Source organism: Panthera onca, chromosome D3, assembly GCF_046562875.1.
Source record: "Panthera onca isolate mPanOnc1 chromosome D3, mPanOnc1 haplotype 2, whole genome shotgun sequence".
Lineage (NCBI taxonomy): Eukaryota > Metazoa > Chordata > Mammalia > Carnivora > Felidae > Panthera > Panthera onca.
In genome coordinates this window covers 41,718,633-41,726,308 of record NC_138350.1, presented here as the reverse complement: position 1 = coordinate 41,726,308, position 7,676 = coordinate 41,718,633, and the positions used below count along the sequence as shown (strand labels likewise).

General features: G+C 35.4%; 1 non-coding gene across 1 annotated transcript; it reads right to left on the bottom strand.

Annotated features, from left to right (window-relative positions):
• Window positions 1-228: 228 nt before the first annotated feature.
• LOC132666152 (small nucleolar RNA SNORA1) lies at window positions 229-353 on the bottom strand. The gene has a single exon (XR_009604528.1). It is a non-coding gene; the product is annotated as a small nucleolar RNA SNORA1 (small nucleolar RNA).
• Between the last annotated feature and the right edge of the window lie 7,323 nt (window positions 354-7,676).

Here is a 7,676-nt window from a genome sequence, read left to right as displayed (position 1 = left end):
AGTTCTTTCAGTTAGGCTTCTTTGACCTCTACTTGAATATGAACATTCTTCAGAAATTACCCACCTGTAATCTTTGGGATCCAATTTCTTTAATGTAGGACCCTAAAAGTCAAATTCTAGAAAGTAAATTGATTGATATTTTGTCAAATGATCTCAAATTCTTATTCTTTAGTTGTTTCTAATATTAAAAAGTCTTCTTACTTTCACCTACTCCATGAGCCTAGCAGAAAACATTATAGGTCTCATTGTCACCACTGCCGGTGATAGAAGCATAACTTGTGTCTCATTGTAGCTATATTAACAATTTCTGGACACCATGAACAACAGTGTCCATTTCCACCTAGAATGAGGCTTAGAATGTTTCTTAATAGCTCACACCATATCTTGAACTATAAAGGAGCTTGAAAAACATTTGTCAATGAATGAAAGGAGAGAGAATGATAAATTATTCTTGGACTTATTCTAAATGTTTAAATATGTTGAATAATTGTATTTGGTTTTAAATTTTTAAAAAGGACAAAATGAAGTTAATGCAAATTCCTGCTCAAATAAAAATATTTTACTCCTCATGTAAAGCCCAGATAACTTAAATAACTAATATGCCAGTAGGAAACAAATAGAAAGTAAAATATTCAGATTAAATATTTACTTTTGAAATTGAAGAATGAATTTATGTATTTAAGTTAAATTTTGATTTTGTATGTCTCATTTTTTCTCATTACCAAATAATTTTTAAAAGACAAAGTTGAGGACTAATAGGGTTTGCGGATTTGGTGATAGATTCTGGGCTTGAAGCCAAAGCACTGCTCAAAGTGGGCTGTCCAAAGACATTGGCCTTCTCTGCTTGCTCATTTCTTAGGGTTGAATCTCAAAAATGAGGAGTTAAAATGCAAGTATATTATCTTGGGGTGGTAATGGATGTTAACAATGAGCATAATTAAAGATGTTTACTAAGTATATTATCATACTTTTACAAGGCAAATATGAACAAAGAATGTACTTCTTTGTACAAAGAGGATCTTCTATGAGGACATTAATTATAATGGAAACTTAATCCTAAGGGAAGTATCTTTTAATTTTTTTTTTAATTTTTAGAATGTTTTGAGAATTTGAGGAGAGGTGTTGCACTCTGATCCATAAAAATAAGGAATATAAAAATACATTTTGCAAGTCAAGTTTAGGGAGTTCTTCGACTCCCCAAAACTCTTCAATTGGTCTGCTAAAGACACTTTTCCTATTCGACACACCTAGTACTGAGAAGATGGATTAGACCACATATATGCTTCTGGTCTAAGAACTGAAATAATTCTTAGTTCCCTTGATCAAGGCCTAACTTGTACTCTTTTCATCCTGTCTCACCAGTACAGTATGAGATGAGGCAAAGAGAATCAGAGCCAAGGGTAAAAACAGACCTCTTTCCACGATCCAGAGCTGAACTGACCTATGGATCCCTTGTAGGTTTTCCTGAAGTGGTAGCAGTAATAGGGAGAGATGGAGAAGGACAGATTACTATGAGTTGCATAAGAGCGAATTAGTCCAAAGAAGCAGGATATAAAACAAAAGAAATACAAAAGATTACCTGAAAATGGACATGTGGCATGGCTGCCACATTTTTTAACTTTTGTCACTAACTAAAAACTTTTTGATGTTAGCACCTTGACCCTGACCCATATCAATGCTATATTTGTTTTTCAGTATGGATTATAGAAGGTGGGAGCAGACTTTTCTGGTAGATGTTTTGATTATTAGTGCTTTAAGGGATGCCTGATTTTACAGATTTTTGCAGGAAAGACTGGTTGAGTTGGAGGAAAACAAAAGGGGAAGAGAGGGAGGATCTAGTCAATGTTCTAAACTCCAGTGTGCAAATAGGTCATATTCATAAAACTTTCTCTGAGAAATTCTAAGTTAGTATTTCTGGAGGGGGAGCTAGGAATTTGTTCTTTCAATCATTAATCCTTTGTAATTTGATTCTAAGAAGATTTTGGTATATGAACAATATTTTGAGAAACACTGGTGTAATGTCCAGGAAGAGTAGGTCTGTCAGAAGTAACCAGGTGTGCATTTGTGGTGACTGTGTGTGTGTGTGTGTGCATGTGTTTATGGGGGAGGTGGTTGGGCTTTGTTCTAAATGTGAAATGGCAATCAGAAGGCAGTATTTGTTTAGGCAACATTTGTTTACCTGCTGTGCACTTGTCCTTACCCTCATGGGGACTAAATTTTAATGTCAGAAGGAGTCAGACTGTAAACAATACACTTAATAAGTTATATAGTGTGTCAGAAGGAGAAAAATACTATGGGAAGAAAAATAAATAGATCAAGGTAAGGGAATCAGAACTGCCTGAGGGATAAGTTCTAATTTTAAACTGGTAGGCCAGGGATAAGCCTCATTGAGAAGATGATATATTTTTGCAAAGACACGGTCTTTGAAGAAGGTGAAGAAAATGACCATGAAAATACTTGAGGAAAGAGCATTCCAGAAAGGTGTCACTTGGGTCATCAGCAAAAGATTAGTTGGTATGGGACTGGAGCAATAAAATGAGAGGGAAAATAAAGAATTAACTGGGGTCAGGTAATATACAGCCTTCTATACCATTGCAAAGACCTTGGTGTTTACTCAGCAAAATTGAGTCATTAGAGGATTTTAAGAGAACAGTCACATGATCTTACTTAGTAAAGAGTAACTCTGGCTGCCATGTTGAAAAGGGACCATAGGTAGGAATGCTGGGTGATAAAAGCAAAAATTTTGGAGAAATTCAAAAGAGAGATGACCAGTGGTGATGGTGAGAATTGGAAGAAATATGGATATATTTTGAAGATAGAGTTTTTAAAAATATTGGTTGAATAAATGTGAAATACGATAGTATGATAGAGGGGAATAAAGAATGACTTGAAGGTTTTTGGTCTCAGCTACATGGAAGAATAAAGTTGCCATCAACTGAAATAAGACTTTAAGAGAGAAGACCATAAAACCTTCCAGTGGCTTGTTATTCTCAATAACATGGTAGGGAACGTTCAGTGCCATAACACATGAATTTGTCTTCTTGATCTACTATATAGCAGCTATTTGAACAACTCATTGAACCCATCTCCTCATCCTTAAAATGAAATAATATCTGTCCTATCTACTTTATAGTTTTTTGTAGGGGGGAGAAACAACTGAGATAATAAATGTGAAAACATTTTCATGTGTTTACAGCAGAAAGTTTTAAGATTTCATTATTTTACCTAGACTTACTTAGTAATTCCAAATTATTAGTTTTCAACTTAATTGTAGAATTGCAATAAAATATAACAGTGCTATTTGTTTTATACCTAATATATGCCAGGCATTGTATAAAGCAATTTAAATATGCCTGCTTGCTTGCTTGCTTTCTTTCTTTCTTTCTTTCTTTTTTTGACAGAGAGAGAGAGAGAGAGAGAGAGAGAGAGAGAGAGAGAGCACGCACATGTACGAGCAAGAGGGGAATGGTCAGAGGGATAGGGCAAGAATCTTAAGCAGGCTCCATGCCCAGTTCAGAGCCTGACATGAGGCTTGATCTGAAGACCATGAGATCATGACCTGCACCAAAATCAGGAGTTAGATGCTCAACTGACTCAGCCACCCAGGTGCTCCTTGAATATGCAATTTCTAAGTCTTATGGCAACTTTACAGGTGTGGAAATGAAGGTCAGAGATTTTAAGAAAATTCCCAAGTTCATGAGAATAACAAATGTTTTAATTATAGTTTAAATTCAGACTCTTTTCTAAATACAGCTTCCTGGTAGATAAAAAATCATACCAACTAAAACAAACTGTGATCTTGTTTTCTTTTTAAAATTGCACAAGTAGTATTATTGTGGTAAGAGAATAGCAGGCTGAGGGTATGACCCAGAAGATGCAAAGCCATGACTTAATTGTAAAACAAAGTAAATTTGAATATTTTAGGTGGAGGAACACTCAGAAAAGACCAGATAGGAGTAATAAGACTATTTTATGGATGTACTTTGGACTTCCTTTGTTAACAGAGAGAATTCCAGAAAAACAGAGGGTTTTTCCTAAAGTGTAAAGACCCTAAAATCCTACTGAATTCAGGCACTGAACTGCTATTACAAACTTCTGGATTTTCTTCTACGAAAACTAGTGCAGAAGACGTATGTTTATCCAGCTGATGGACTGTCAGACAAAGGTAGGCTCCATAATTTTCATAATAGCAAAGAGGAAGTTAGATCATTTTAAGAGCTTTTGTTGGTATAAATATCCTGTAATAGCTGAGTTTAATGTTTTGTTTTTGTTTTATAATTTGCTCCTTATAATATTATCTACCACTCTTTCCCTTTCCTTTTGACTAAAGATAAAAAATGGCCTTGTTTTTGAAAGGAAAGCAAACAGGAAATATTGTGCCTTTTAAATAATCCATGCAATTCATAAATGTCCCTCTCCTGGCCTATTAATTATTTTAAGCATATAAAGTGAGGTTGGATTTTAAAAACACTACTTTGATTTGATGTTTGGACATTTTTTACTAATCCAAACAAAATTGAGTAAATTATTACTATCTCTTTTTCTCTTCTTACACAGCACTGTTTTCTTTTTGTTTTTCATATTGCTCATCTTAAACATTTTTGTTTCTCCTCTTTTCTCCCACAGACTTATTTCAGAGTCAAATATCCTTTACTTACTATTAGAGGAAAATGAAATCCTTTAAATATTTCTTTCAAATTCTATTGGTTATGTGTGGAGGTAACACATCATACTCCTAAGTACCCTTGCCCATTGAAATATAGCCCAGGAGGCCAGAGACAGCTATTCCTAGAATAACCTTAGGAGTAGGGACACAAACATGAATATTCAATAGGTAATTAATTAGTAATGCTCTTATACAGAATCTCCTGCTCACTTCTCTAGTTTAATTACTCTTCTTTATTAAGTAATCATATTAACATTAATTTGATAAACACTAATATACAAATTTCCAAATTAATTGGTTTATTTCATCTTTATGACAACACTGGTATTGGCACAGAAGATATAATTATCCCAACTTATTGACGACTGCACGGAAGCCAAAACAACTCATCTCCCTGATTTCAAATTGCTATTATTTAGACTTTGGTTTTTCACCAAGGTGCTCTGGATCATCTATTTCACTATTTGGGAAATGAGCTCCTAAAGCACTGAAGCTTTGCTCACATCATATGCCCCACTGGGCATCAACACATTGTGGTTACTGATTATCATTACTGCCTAGGGTGTCTCATTGAGTTGGTTTCAATCTTCTCTCCATAATCTAGAGTGGTTTCCACAGCCACCCATAGAGATTCCATGCAGACAGTGGACCTTGGGTCCAGTTTGGGGTCTGGGTCTCTGATTTCCAACAGCCTCTTCCTATATATCCTATTTAGAGCTACTTTTGTCTTAAGTATGTGTGATGAAGTTGATTCAGTGAAGAATTGATCCTATGTGAGAGCTGAAACTAAGGGATAAACTATGGAACTAGAGTTTCTGCAAGTTCATTTTTATTATTAATTTATTTAATTTTGATAAATGAACCAGAACAAATTTGATGGCATAACTATATTTGCATTTAATGTATATTACTTTAAATCATATTCATAAGTACGTATGTCTAGGAAAAGATTGAGCATCTTAGCATAATAAACTGTTTCTGGATTTATATTGATGTTAATTTGTTACTTATTAATTCATATTTTATCTGCTAGATCTTGTGAGCAGATATTCATTGTTGATAGTAGAGACGTAAAAATAAGATTTCGGGGATAAAAGATCAGTGGAATTAATTGAAAGACATATTCCTTAAATTTGTTTTTTGACAAAATAAAAAAAGACCATCATTACCCAACTTTAGAAGCAGATAACTTGAAAAAAAAAAAAAGGAGCAGATAACTTGGCCCATCACACAGAACTCTTAAGTAGTATAGTTTAAATTTCTTCACTAATTTAAAATTTCTTGGCTAATTTGAAAACTAACAATGATACTTTCTAGTATGCAGTGGATATGAAGATAGGTGGTAAAAAAAAAAAAAAAGACTAATACCTCTGACATCATTTTGATTTGTATCCTGTTAAAATTTTTTTACTAATTTTGAAAATAAAGTTTAAATCGGAAACCAACATATTATAGGCCTCACTTCATTAAGCTCATTATCAGAGAATGTTTCTATTTTTCAGGTAGTCTGTCCCTCAAGGCAGACTTCCTAATTGCCCTTCCTCTGCCCTGATATCCAAGCTAAAGGCTCCTCTGTTTCTCACCAGGCACAGGGGCATCAGGAAATGATGCTCACCCCCCTTACCACCCCTCTACCATCCCTGGCTACCACTCCACCCCACCCCAACCCCTGCCTCCTTCTCCCTTCTCTGCTCCTTGCTTTCCTTGAATATGTCAGGCATGTTTCTGCCTTAATGGCTTTTCATGGGCTTAGGCACCTGGAAACTCTTCTTCCAGAGAGCCACCTAGCCTTCTCCTTCACCTGTGTCAGCTTTTTGATCAAACGTCACCTTCTCCGTGAGGTCTTTCAAACCACTCTAGCCACTGGTACTTCCTATCCTCCTTTCCTCAATATTTTTATCATAAAATTCATAACTTCTACTATACTATAATGTCTTCTTATCTATTTTGTTTATTGTCTATATTACTCTGTTTGGGCTGCCATAACCAACAAGACTAATATAGACAATAAACAAAATAGATAAGAAGACATTATAGTATAGTAGAAGTTATGAATTTTATGAAGAAAAAATATTGAGAAAAAGGAGTTAGGAAGAACAACCAGTAGTGAGTGTAGTTTGGAAAACAATGTTCCTCAGTGTGTGTGCATAAAGAGAGCTCTCTGGTGTCTCTTTTTGTAAGGATAGACTCCGTCAAATTAGGGCCCTAATCTGATGACCTCATGTGACCTTAATTATGTCCTAAGGACCCTATTTCTAAATACAGTTGCATTGAGGTTAGAATTTCAATATATGAAATAGAGAAGGGAGCACAATTCACAGAAGCTTTGTCTGTTTTATTCACTGCTATATTCCCAGTGCCTATGTATAAGAGTAGCTGGCACACAGTCGGCACCCAAGAAATACTTTTCAATTAGTGAATGAGTGGCTTAAAATACTCAGAATTTGAGTATATGGAATTGTTTACTTCACTTCATGCTTGACTCTGTGGTCTAACATCTGGGGATGATTTAGGGAAGCACCTGTAAGAAACTGCAACAAAGAAGATGACCCCACCTTGATGTTAAAGAGAAAGTTCATACAGTTAGCTGATAACTTTTCCCCTTTAGTGAGGTAAACATATTGGGTTGTCCTCCTTCAGTTCTAGTATACCTCTGTCAGGATATCTTTTTTTTTTTTAATTTTTAAAAAAAATTTATTTATTTTTGAGAGACAGAGAGAGATAGAGCACAAGCAGGAGAGGAGCAGAGAGAGAGGGAGACACAGAATCCACAGCAGGCTCCAGGCTCCGAGCTGTCAGCAGAGAGCCTGACATGGGGCTTGAACTCATGGACCGCGAGATCATGACCTGAAACTAAGTCAGCCGCTCAACCTACTGAGCCACCCAGCCACATCTGTTAGGTTATCTTTTTATAACCCATTTGTTTCTTTAAAGAATGTCTGGGATCATATACACCCAAACATACAGATGTGTCTGAAGAAGGGAAAATGTGCAGACGTTCCCTGGGGTA